Source organism: Ictidomys tridecemlineatus, chromosome 3 (genome assembly GCF_052094955.1).
Source record: "Ictidomys tridecemlineatus isolate mIctTri1 chromosome 3, mIctTri1.hap1, whole genome shotgun sequence".
Taxonomy (NCBI): domain Eukaryota; kingdom Metazoa; phylum Chordata; class Mammalia; order Rodentia; family Sciuridae; genus Ictidomys; species Ictidomys tridecemlineatus.
Genome location: NC_135479.1, coordinates 37,918,148 through 37,931,363, shown reverse-complemented (window position 1 = coordinate 37,931,363; position 13,216 = coordinate 37,918,148). Strand labels below are relative to the sequence as shown.

The window sequence follows — 13,216 nt, the reverse complement described above, 5'->3', positions numbered from 1 at the left end:
GCCTGCCCATCCCGTGTGGCTGTTGAGTGGGCAGCGGAGGTCTGGCCCTGCCTTGCACAGTCGGCTCAGTATATGGTCACTGTGGTCACTGACGGTCCACGGTGTTGCTGGCCAAAGGGGTCACCTCGAACAAGCCTGCTCCATCCTGCTCGCCACGTCCTCCCTCTATCTGGCTGATCACTCCCCTCCTGGCTCGCAGACCAGCTGTGTGTGGGGACAAACCCTTCCCTCCTCCAGGTGGGGTTCTGTGTCCCTGTCCTGAACGTCCAGGCTGCTGGGCGGCATCTGCCCCGTCCAAAAGAGACAGAACAGGAGCCGCGGGTCTGCTTTAGAACATTTCTAGTCTTTACGTGAGAAAAAGAAACAGCGGACACTGATTTTAATCGTTCATTTGAACCAATGTATCCAAAGATTTGTCGTGTCACCTCACATTCTGCGTGGAGTCCTGCACCAGGGTCCCCTCTTTCCTATCTGGTCCTTGTGCTCCTGATGCTCCCCAGCAGTGCATCTGGGGTCCAGTAAGCCAGGCTGCCCGGGGCCAGTGTTGCAGGCACAGGGCTGGCTGCTGCCCGAGGCCTTGCAACTCTCTCCCCAGGAGTCACACCCTGGCTCTGGTGAGCTGGGCCCAGGCCCCTCCCTGCAGGCCTCCTTGGAAGTCCCCTGCCCTGTCCTGCCTTGCCCAGCCCTGCCCAGCGCTGGTGTGCTTCATGCTGGCCACCGCGACTCCCATCTAGTCCAGCAGCTCTGTCCAGGGCTGGGGAGGAGGTACCCAGCTTCCCCCACCCCGGAGACCATGTCCCCCTGGAAGCCACGGGTCAGGTCGAGCCCACTTCTGCTCAGCGTCTTCGCCTCACCAGGAGTGAAGGCCAAAGTCCCCGCAGCTGTCCCCTTCCGGACCCCACCTCTCCATGCTGCTCATTAGCAGCCGTGATGGTTTCTTTGCTGTCCCCAGCATGCCAGGCACAGAGCCTTGGGGACCTGGTCTTGCTGCCTGGCCTTCTGGTGCCCTGCCTGGACACCTCTTTCCCCTCATTCCACTCTGTTTTCCGTCGTGTGGCATGTTACTTGGGTATGTGTCCACTGGTCTGTACACTGACCCCCTTTGGAATGGAGGCCCCCGGGAGCAGGGGCCACGTGAGTCTTGTTCGCTTCTGTGCCCCAACATCAGAACCAGAGCTCAACCAGAAACACTCGGCACGTATTTGTGAGATGAAAGAATAAATCGTGGAGGTGACTCCTTCCCATCCTCTCACCCTTCCCACCCAGAGAGCCACTAGGAAGACAGATGGGTAGTTAAATGGGTGACAGGGACCAGAGGTGAAGAATTTATTCCTGCATTCACTTATTCAGTAGCACATTGGCCGGCCAAATCCTAGCTGTGTGACCTTGGGGAAATCACTTAACTTCTCTGTAGAACCATTTATACATTTAAACGATGGGAATGAGGACTATGTTCTTCATGGAGTTATTAGAAGGAATAAATAAGTTTATGCTGGTTCTGGACTTGGGGCAGTGCTTGGCTTATAGTACGTGTTCAATAAATGGTAGCCATTGTTTTATTTAGTGCATGTTTTTGAACATTTCCTCATCATCAAGCACTGCAGCAAACGCCAGGCATGTGGTGATGCCAGTACAGTTCCCCTTGTCACGGGGCAAGGATGTGAGCAATGCCAGTGGAATACAATCCATGCCAGGGTGGCAGAGGTGCCAGAACACCTGGACTCGCTGGGGCTTTGAAGTGGATCTGGTGGGATTCTTGTCGTTTTGCAGCAACCACTGCCAAAATCTGTGTGAGCTGCCGGCAGGCTGAGCTCCAGCAGCTCCAGGGGTGGACATTTTGCCCAGAGCCTTCCCACCCAGCTATTGCAGTGGTGCTGGCAAAGAATGCAGCCTGGCCGGGCGTCGTGGCACACACCTGCAGTCTCAGCGGCTCCAGAGGCTGAGGCAGGAGGATCAAGAGTTCAGAGCCAGCCTCAGCAAAAGTGAGGTGCTGAGCAACTCAGTGAGACCCTGTCTCTAAATAAAACACAAAACAGGGCTGGAGATGTGGCTCAGTGGTCTAGTGTTCAATTTCCAAAGCCAAAGGAAAAAAAAAATACACCCCAGGAGTCAGGGGCTTCTGCAAGGACTCCTTGGCCAAAGTTACTTGTGCTCCCTAAGTTTAGACTGAGGGGACTCCATGGGTTGTGGAGCTGAGGCTCAGGAGCTACGATTAATCTTAGCTGAAAGAGCGGATGTTAGGACTGCATCCTGGGGACCAGCCACTGGAAAGAAAGAGCAGCCCGAGCCTCCCTACTGCGGGTGGGGTCTGGGGAGCTGCCCTGCAGACCGTTTACACTTGCAGTCTCTCCGGACAGTGGCACAGAGGGGCCGCTCAGTGAGGCAAGGTCCCTAAAGTCAAAGAAACTTACACCAGGGAAACAGGAAGGGGACTTCATGCCCCTCTCACCTGGAAGCATCCCTGTCTTAAAGATGAGGGACTAAGCCCCAGAGAGGGGAATGATCTTAACCCAGGTCACCCAGCAGTCAGGAGTTGCAACGGCAGGTCGAAGACCCAGATTCCTGACTCCCAGGCCTGTCACTGAGTTTGAGTTCACCCCCATCTCCAGCTTCCCCAGGGGCTATATCTGGGAGATGCACCCCAGAAGGCATGGTGTGGGCATGGGGTGACCAGATTTGATCTCCGTTAATCACATCCCAAGTAGCAGGAGGTGGGGACTATGGTTAAATATGTGACTGATTTTCTCGTTTTTCCCCACTACTCCCCTCTCTGTGACCCCCGCCACTCCCCTTTCACATCATATGTTTGTGTGTGTGCACGCACGCGCCTACACACACACACAGACCCATACACACACACACACACACACACACAACCTGTGCTCCCAGGCATCCAGCTCAGACTCTGATCCTGCCCAGCCAAGGCCAGTTGTGTCCTTGTCCAGCCTAAAAAGAGTGATTTCTCCTCTCTGGGGTGATGGGTCCCAAGGCTCTGCCTCTGGCCCCCCAGCGTCTTACCCATTCAGCTTGGTCCCAGGGCCGTCAGCTGTGCTCCTGTAGGATGCCCCATACACAGAAGGGGACACAGAGCCTGGAGCAGCTGGCTTAGCCGGGAAGCCGGCTCCCTGCTCAGCCCGTGTCCAATACCGGCTCCCCCTGATCCCTTTCCATGGTTCCCAGCTATTCCAGGGACCGGAGCCCTGAGGCTCCTGCCCCGCTGCCCTCTGGGAATCTAGACTGGTCCTCACGTCCCTGCAAAGCTGATTTGCATAAAACCTTCCCGGGGCCCTGCCTTTAAAAGTCTTCATCTTTTCTCTTCTCCCTAAACGGCCCCTAAATGATTTCTGTAAATTGCTCTAAGTAGCTCAAAAAAAAAAAAAAAAAAAAAGAAAGAAAGAAATAATAATAACTCAGCCACTGGCTGCCTGACCGGAATGCCGATGGCTCTCCTGCCGGCCTGGCCACAGCTCCCGGCTTCTTCCTGCAGGGCATCCAGACGCAGGGCTCCTCAGCTCCAAGGCCAGAAAGCAGAAAATCAGCCTCGCACCCCGGGCCTGGCCTCCTCCCTCAGTCAGGGCTGTGACCTCCATCTGACAGGGAGCTCCTGGGGCAGGAACATCCACCCCTTCCCTTCAGCCTGCTCCACCACACTGGGGACTCCCAGGGACAGCTGTGCCTCCCCGATCCATCTGAGGACTCCTTCAGAGGAGCCTGCCTCTGTCACACTAGAGATGCCCCCAGGAGAGGCTAGGCTCGCCCCATTAGTGGGGAATTCCCTCTGGCAGGGCTTGGGGGACACCCTGAGGCCCATGTCTGATTCTGGCTTTCCTTGTTCTGCATCTCAAATTGCGACTTAGAAACCTAGGTCCTGACCGCTGGACTGAGGTCTCGCTCGTTCATTCATGCTCCCAAGCTTTTCTGAATTCCTACTGTCTGCCAGACACTGAATGAACTTGTGTCTTTCTGCAGATATGGTCCCTCTGAGGAGCTCCTGCAGCCAGGGTCCCCAGACGTGGCTTGGTTCTCCTCGGGGCTGGCACTCAGAACCGCGATGCACAAACTCCCAGCCGTGGCCTTGGCCGCTCTTCGTGACCATGACCTCTTTTCAGTGTGGGCTCTGCCTGGGACCAGAGGACAAGAGAGTCCCTCCAGCACTAGGGAGGGAAGTTCCACCTAGAGACCATGACCTGGGCAGGGCTTCCCTTGGGAACCTCCACCCTCACTCCCCTCCACGTCACCTGGCCCGTGGAGCTCTGCCGTCACCTGGCCATTGGGGGTTGAGGTGAGGGGCCTTCCCCTGTAGCAGAGGGACAGGGTGTAGCCTTGAGCAAGACCCTTCCCCTTTCTGGGCCTCAGTCTCCTTGTCTGAGATGTGGTCGACGTGTATGCCAGCAGTGGTTTCTCTAATATATTTTTAGCCAGGGAAATGCAATATACAACACATCATAACATATTTACACGCTACCTAGACAAGATAGGCCACGCGTGATACAGATGGGATCAGAGCTCTTGGTTGGCGGGAACGTGGAGGTACCACCTTGCCCTGTTACCCAGCAGCCCTTGGGACACCCCCAAGGAGCCCAGCTGGCCAGCTCTTGGCCCACTTTCTCCCTCCCCCAGACACCCACTACCGTGCCACCCAGGGGCCTGTGCGGTGCTGTTGATGGGAGCAGGCCCACCCTCTCTACCCGCTGTTCCCTGGGATCCCAGTCCGTCTCCAGTGGGGGTGAAGTCCAGGAAAAGAACTGGTGCATGCCTGGGCACCCAGCACCCCTGGGCACCCTGCAGTGAGTTCAGCCCCAATGAGAGCCGCAGGCACGGGAGACTCCCCTGAGAAGGTGGGTTCGCTCCAGAGGAGGAAGAGCCTTTGATGTGCAGGAGGAGGAAGGCGGAGAGCAAACACAGACGCAGCCCATCACTCCCCTCTCTGATTTAATTGGAACCCAATTATGTGAATAATTGTTACAAACGTGAAATTACCTTCCACCAGCTTGGGATGTGGGCCGGCGCTCGGCATGACGGCTGACCTGGGCAGGGCCTGGACTGGCAGCTTAGGGTTTCCTGGGGGTGGACGGGTGCTGACCTGAGGGGCTCTCACCACCTCCTGCTCCCTGCTGGCAGCTCCCGCCGGCCCCTCTCGGCAGCTCCTGCTGCTATGTGAATTGTGGCTTCAGATCTCCAGCCTCTACCAGGTCCCCACATCTGCCATCCTTTGTCCACCCTGGGCGCGGGCTCATCCTTCCCAAGCTCACTGATGATGGCTCACGGGGGCCCGACTGAGCCCAGGTGGGTGAAAATAAGTGGCATGTTTATGGAATAGATGGACAGGGCTGCCAAGCAGTGACAGAAGGAGGGACCCGGCTGGGACACGGCCAGCCTTAGGCAAAGACCTTCTAGATGGAATTGGAAGCAGGTTCCAGAGACTGACCAGAGCAGGTCTCTAATGAAGAAACAGAGGTAGGGGTTCCTTCACAGCAAGAGGGTGCATGGAGAGTCGGATCGTGGAAGATGAATCGCTCTCATTAGGGGGCATCCTAGAAGCCTGCATAGGAACACCTAGCACCATACATCCCGTCGTGGCTCAGCACCCCCCACCCCCGTTGGCCAGCGGTCAGTCACATCATCTTGGAGTTCCTGTCCTCACTGTGGCGGTGGGCTGGTCTGGTTGTGGCCTCAGCACTGGGGCTGTTAGGATATCCCCATCCCTCCCTGATGGCCTGTGCAAAACCAGTGTCAGCTGTTGCTGATGCCGCGTCACAGTCGGGGGAGGGTGGGCAGTTATGGATTCTGGGGATCTGCGGGTTGAGGCGGAGGACAAGACAATACCTTCTGCAAGACACAGAACAGGTCAGACAGTGGTGCTCAGTCTTGGCTGCATGCTGAGGAGTATCTTTTAAATGCTGGGGTCTGGGTGCCCGCCTTAGAGATTCAGAAATTGCTTCCGGTGATTCTGATGGGAAACCAAGATGGAAACCCACGGCCAGAGCCAGCCTTTCCCGAGGCTGCAGAGCAGGGACGGTGGGACCACCCAGCCTCCCGGATTAGGATAGGGGGGGCCTGGGACCTGTGGCACTGGGACAGACCTAGGGGGGGTCCCCTGAAGCTGGGACCTACCTGCACAGGGAAGGGGACATGGAGACCCTGAGGATGAGAGGATGGGACCGTGGGATGGAGGAGGGAGGCAGAGGTGTGTCACAGATGGGCCTGTCCTGGTGTTAAGTGACTTGGAGGGACCTCTCCATTTCCTGCCTCCTCTGCCTCACTCGGTCCCCTGCTCTGGGACCCAGAATTCAAGGTATCTCTCTTAGATTGCCAATCAGTCTCACCATGTATATATTGGGGATCAATAAATATTCACCAAATTATGGGTAAAAATCCGCTTGGTGGGCTAGCCTGGGAATATAAATACCGATAACTACCACAGGCTGAGCATTCCTAATCCGAACACCTGAAATCCCCAACGCTCCAAACTCTGAAGCTTTTTGAGCACAGACATGACACCCCAGGTGGAAAATTTCATGCCTGACCTCACATGATGGATCCTAGTCAAAATGCAGGTGCATTAAAAATATCGTGTGAAATTACCTTCAGGCTGTGCGTGTCAGGTGCCGAGGAGCCGTCCGTAAATTTCATGTTTAGACTTGGGTCCCATCCCCCAAGATACCTCATTATGTATATGCAAATATTCCCCAAAAGATAGGCAAAAAAAAAAAAAAATGGAACTAAAAACCACTTCTGGTCCCAAGCATTTCCGATAAGGGATATTCAACCTGAACTACTACTGATGACTCCTGATAATGTGGTCTGTGTAGGGAAATGTGTTGAAATGTGTTTTCTGAGTTCTAAGAGCCAATTTCCAATGAACTTTTGATAAGCAGCCCTTTTATAAGTTGAAGCCTGTCTGTGGAATAGGGGTTGTGTGTGTGTGTGCGTGCATTCACACGCATCTGTGGGTGTGAGAGAGAGAGAGGAGACAGAGATGTTCTGCTTTCAGGGAAGCTAGTTAGCAACACCCCCCACCCCCGCCCCAGGGTCTTCTCTGCGGTGCATTTTGGCACCTGGATTGAACCCAGTAGAGCGTCCATGGAGATGGCCGACGGACGACCTTGCTGTCACAGGAAGAGGGCCACAGAGAGAAGCAGCTGGGAGAGGCCCAAGAAGGGCTGAGAGGTCTAGGCAGGCAGAGCCCTGGGGCAGGAGACCGGGTTGGAGCTGGGAAGGGCACAGAGCACTGGGTACTCCGCACAGGGCCCAGAGCAGCGTGCAAGATCTACTGGTGGCGGATCAGATTCCAAATGGGAAGAAGTTAGGTGCTGCTGGAGAAGGGGATCTAGAAGGTGAGGCCGTGATCTGGCACTCAGGCCCAGGCCCAGCTCCCCATGGGCCTTCCACCAGTGATTGCTGTGGGAGGCAAGAAGATCTCCACCAGGCAACAGACGGGAAGCGGGAGGCCCCTGGGGAGAACAGAGGTCCTCCTGCCCTCTCAAAATGCAGACCCTGGGCAGGAACAGCCCCCAGGAACCAGGGGCCACTGAGGGCTGTGGCTTGCAACCTTTCAGGAGGTCCCCGTTGACCTGGCCCCAGCTTTGGAAAGGAATTGGTGAGGATTTGAAAGCAGGGAGCAGAGCAGCTCAGGGGGCCCTGCAGAGCACACCCTTTTGCCCACCTCTAAAGCCCAGGAGGTGGACAGAATCTCAGTGGAGGTCCTTGGGTCAGTGCCACTGTGCCCCAGAACTCCAGCGGAACTCAGAACGAGGGTCCCGGTGTCCTAGGCCAGGCTGTGAGCCCTATGGGGAGCTCTGGCCTCTGGCCAGAGGCTGTCTTTGTCCCCAAAGTCCCAGCCCTACTTCCTGTAGATGGAGGACACCAGAGAGACTACCATTCACAGGGAGGATGACCCTGATGGCCTTGGGGGAGGGGACTGGCCCTGACCACACAGGATGACAGTGATTAAATGGACCAGCAGCTGGGCCATCCAGGCCCTTCCTGCTGCTAATTTGGGTCAATTAAACCAATTTGTCTTTGTTGACTCCAAGTCGCTTCTCTGTAAGCCTCTGGCCCCTCTGGGGCCTAGGAGGGGAGGAGGAGGAGGAAGTGACTGGGCTCCAAGGCTGCCTCCCCACCCCCACCCCAAAGCCCCAGGCTCAAGGACCTTCCTGAACCTGTGACCCCTCCCATTTACCAGGGGCCTCCGTGGCCCCCTCTAACTGCCCCATATGAGCAATTAGGACCCCTTCCAAGAGGGCACTGCTCCAAGTTAGCAGAAGAGGAGGGGTCTGAACCCAGCCTTCAGACTCAGGATCCTGTTCTCTCCTGTGGATACCATGTGGCCTTGACGGTTTCTGCCAGGCACTGGGTCTGGGGTCTGTCACAGGGGAACCCTGCTGCCAAAGCCTCCTGGGAACACAGTTTGAAAACTGCCTCCCAAGCTGGGCACAGTGCCATGCACCTGTAATCTTAGACTGGGGAGGCCGAGTCAGGAGGATCTCGAGTTTGAGGCCAGCCTCAAGCAACTTAGCAAGACACTGTCTCAAATTAAATTAAAGGACTGGGGATGGGGCTCAGTGGTAGAGTGCCCCTGGGTTCAATCCCCAGTACCAAAATAATAATAATAATTATTATTATTATTATTTCTTTATCCCATCAGATCCCACCTTGCACAAAAGAAAGGATCTTTAGGGAGAAGCTAGTTAGCTTCTGGAAGTAACAATACTGCTGCCAGGAAACTGGGCCAGTTCCCTGGGCTGTGGAACCCTAGTAGACAGTTCCCTGGCCTGGTCTAGTCCCTAAAGTGTTGGTCAAGCACAGATCAGAGGCCAGACAGACACATAGCCCCATCCACTCTCCTTGTGGGCTCGGGGGACCCCTTCACTTCTCTGGGCCTCAGTTTACTGTCTCTAGTGCATGGGGGATGTGAGGGGGTTGGGCTGGGACCCTCAGTTCTCAGGCATTTGAAGAGTTGCTGGAGTGGGAGGGGCCTCCTCTCTTCCACCCCCCAGTCTCCCTCCAGCCTGGACAAGTGAGAGCAGGACCTGCCGACAGACCAGAAGATCCGTAGCTTCCCTGTGCCCCCTGCAGAAGGCCACACCATCTCGTGGAGCCAGGCTGGCAGAGGGAGGGCATCTCTGGGGCAGCAGGGGTCAAGCTGCGGATCTCGGGCAGAAGAGAATCCGGGAGCGGTGTACGGTGGGCTCGGCACCCCACGCCTCCCTTGCACACCCCTCAGGATGGCTTCTGTGTCCTTCTTATGACCCAGGGCAGGAGACGGGGAAGCAGGAAGGGGTCTGAGTGGGGTGGAAGCAAGAAGGTCCCTGCACAGGTAGACGGGATCTGCTTCTCGGGTGGTCCTCCAGGAAGTGCCCCTCAGCCAGCCATGCGTGGCTGGAGGTGGCATGGCCTCTGGGGGAGACCTTCCTGTCCCTGTTCTGCAGCCTGGGCTCCCTTGCACAGGCTGGGGTGGCCTCCCTGTTGAAGTCTCCTGTGTGGTCACAAAGTGGAACGTGGTGAGGGAGGGCCATCGGGGTGCAGGAGAGTGACGGTGGAGGAGACCCTTGGCCGGGCTCCTCTCCTGGAGGAGGCACCGTGTTTCCTGTCACATGAGTGTCACCTCACATTCCCAGGCATGGGTGCCGGGACCCTGGAGGCTGACGACTCACAGGCCACGAGAGCTGCCAGGGTGACGAGAGACCCCAGGGAAGCACCACTCAGCCCCTTCCCCTTACTACAGATGGGGACGCTGGGCCCAGATGTCCCCTGTGCCCTATGCACTGAGCAGATGTACTCCCCAGAAGCCAGCAGATGACCTCCGGGCTCAGCCCAGCATTGCCGTCTGGTTACAGTAATAAAGCCCTGGGCCGTGCCAGGTGCCGGGAAGAGGAGAAGGGCGCTGTGGCCCCCAGCAGACAGAGCCACGGTGGGACCCAGATGCATGGCCTGGCCTGGTCCCTGGACCATGCACCCATCCCCCCGCGCCACTCCCTCTCGCCCATCTCTCCACTCCCTGGCCACATCTGGCCTGAGCCCACCAGGGACCCGGCTGTGAAGTGACGGCCACAGTGGCCACCTCGCACTGAGCGCACACCCAGTGCTGGGCGTCCGTCTAAGGGCCTCGCATGTTTCTTTCGTTTAATCCTCACGACAACAGCATTTTGCAGGCCCAGAGAGCATCGGGGTAAGCTGCCCAAGGCCACACGGCCCTGGTAGGTAGGGAGCTGGCCTCCTCACTGTCACCACCCTGCTCAGACCTGCTGGCCTCCCCTGGACCATGCATCACACCCGGAGTGCCTGCCCTGGCCTCAGTCTCTTCCCGGCCTCCATCTCCCCAAGAGAGTGAAAACCTTGCGGGGTCATCCCGGCCCTCCACCTGCGATGGCCTCCTCTCCCGTGACTGGGGCGGAGGAGCAGATCCTCGGGGCTCCTGGTGGCAGTGTCCAGGGCCTTGTGGTCTGGCCTCCCCCGTCTGTGTCACCACACACTTCTGCACTCTCCTCCCAAACATGCACACACACTGTGCCCACCCCACGCAGGTGACCACGGAGGCCCCGGTCACTTTACCCAGGCTCCTCCTGGCAGTTCCTACTCGGCTCCCTGCTGAGGTCACTGTGCTTCCTGGGTGGCATCCACTGCCCGCTCTGGGTGCCCCCAACAGCTCTGTTAGCTCAGAGGCCAGTTGTGCTCCATGCCCCACGTGGAACACAGTAACCTCCTAAAGGACCAGATGAAGAATGAACGCACTCCGAGAACGAGAAAGCCCAACGTCTAACGAGAATGATGGGTGACTAATGGCACTGCCAAGGGTTATGACAGCACCACTCGGTGCCAGGCCCTGTGTGTGGCACTCACCGTCCCATCCTCAGGCAACCCCACGAGGTAGATGTTACCATCAACGCTGTGAAGGACAGGAGGCTGAGGCTCAGCAAGGTGAAGCAACTTGCTCAAGGTCACACAGCCAGAAAGAGGCAAGACTGGGATTCAAAACCAGGTTGATCTAGAGGCTGCTACTGCCTGGAACCCAGCTCCCCGGAGCTGCTCAGGAACTGGGCAGGGAGAGGGGGGCAACGCTGGAGGAGCCCGCAGACGTGCTGGCTGCACCGAGAGGAACGTGTCTGTCCTCGCTGCCTGAAGACCTGCTTTTATTTCCTTATGTAATCAGCCGTGAAGTCCTAAGTGAGCAGACTCAGGTCCCTTGTCCCTGACTGTCACACGGGCAATTGGGGCCCTCAGAGCATGAACCGTGTGATGAGAGAAGCTGGGCCCAGCTTCAAGATCCTCACTGTGCTTCAGAGTTGGGCCCAGAGAGCCGTCTCCCGTCGGAACCTAGAGGTCAGGCGTCCTCAGTGCCCTGGCCTCAGGGGTAGGTGTGGCCAGGCAAGATGGGGCAGCCCCTTCCAGGCCTCTCCTGCCCCCCCAGAGCAAGCCCCAGGTGCCCCCCGCCTCTCAGCAGCCTGACCTGGCCCTGGTGTCCTATTTGACTGCTAACAAACAAGGAACTGCCTTGTGGCTTGGTTAAGCGGTGGCCTTGCATACTGGCAGGGGAAGGGCTGCAGCGACCCCTCCGAGGCCCCTCAGCATCGCTGGATTCCAGGCGTCTGGGAAAGATTTATTAGTTATTGCCATGCATATGCCATAACCCCCTGCCCCTGCCATGATTCTATGCCCTTAAAAACAAGGAGGATTTTCTTCTCGCGAGTCTGCAGGTGCCCGGGGCTGGGTGACTCCAGGCCCTCCCACTGGCTGGACCCCCGGACACTTCTGGCCAGTCCTGGCCTGTGCACGTTTCTCCCTTGCTGTCCGCACCAGGCCCTCCTGGAAGTACATTCTTCTTTTAGCAAAAAAAGGCCCAGTCGTGCCAAAAGGATGGCTCTTCCACCCTCTGCGTGTTTCCTGCTAGCTAAGGTCTCCTGGGCTTCAGCCAGGCATGGGCAAGCCCAGCTCAGGAGAAGGCAAGCTCATCCCAAGGTCCACGGCTGGCTGCCGCTGGGTCCTGCTATTCCAGACCCTGAAGAACTGAGACCACGGGTTCCGTCTCTCACCCAGGAAAGGGTGGTCCAGAGGTCACAAACGGAAGGGGGCTGAGAGGACACAGGCCTGGAAACGGAGGCCCAGGGATGGGAAGGGACACCCGCCAGGCACACAGCCAGGGCTGGGCAGAATCAGAAGACAAATCACATGGGCTTGGAGTTCTAGATCCCATCTGCCACACGGCTCTGCCTCTCCCTTACCTCCAGGACGGCTCAAAAGCCTGGTCCTGGGAGAGGGGTGCCCAGCTTCAGTTCTTGCTGGGTCTCCTATCCAGACAGGGACACCTGGACTGAGGGCAGTGTCCCACCCCTGTGTCAGTCAGCTTCCATCGCTATGATAAATACCTGAGATAACTGACTTAAAGAAGAGTTGATTTTGGCTCCAGTTTTGGAGGTTCCCATCCATGATTGGGCAGATCTATTGCTTTTAGGCCTTGGGGTGAGGGACAGCACGTCATGGCAGGAGTGTGTGGCAGAGCAAAATCATCCCGTCAATGGCAAAAAAAACCCCAAAAACGTGACAGAGGACGGGGCTGGGTCCTACTATCTCCTTTGAGGACACGCCCCCAATGGCCTACCCTCCTCCCATCAAGCTCCACCTCTTAAAGATTCCTCCACCTCCAAAAAATACCAATTCTTTATCCCAGGGGACTTTGAGGGTCATTCTAGATGCCCAGATCCCATGGCCTCCCCTAATGAGCAGAGACAATGGCTGTTGAAATGTCTCCAGCTCCAGTCTCACCTTTCCCCCTGGCTGCACCTCCTCTGCCAAAGTGAAACACAAGGGCCCCTCTCTCCACACCATCTCCCACTCGTCCCTCCTTCTCCTCTCTCCTGACCTCCTTCCTTTTCTCCTCCACCCTCCACGCAGTAGGCAGCAGTGCCAGCCAATAGGAGCCTCCCACAACCTGGGCTGGAAGGGCATCGGGCCACCTCCACCCATGCAGAAGGCTCATGCAGCATCCCTGATGGAGACTGCCAAGCTTCAAGTGCCTGGGGTCCTCCCAGGGACTGGAACTCTGCCCTATGAGGCCGCCTCTTCTATTGCTAGGCAGCTCTGACCCCAAGAAATCACTAACTCATTTTTCATTCCCAGGCTGCCCTCAATCAATATTGGTTGATCTAATTCAACCAATATTTAGGAAAACCTTACACCAGCTGGGAACTGGAATAGAGATGGGAATCCCTATCTACCT

General features: G+C 57.0%; 1 protein-coding gene across 1 annotated transcript in view; it reads left to right on the top strand.

The window, feature by feature from the left end:
* Tmem132e (transmembrane protein 132E) overlaps positions 1 to 13,216 on the top strand; it is a 51,582-nt gene that overhangs the window by 11,951 nt on the left and 26,415 nt on the right. The window lies entirely within an intron of this gene.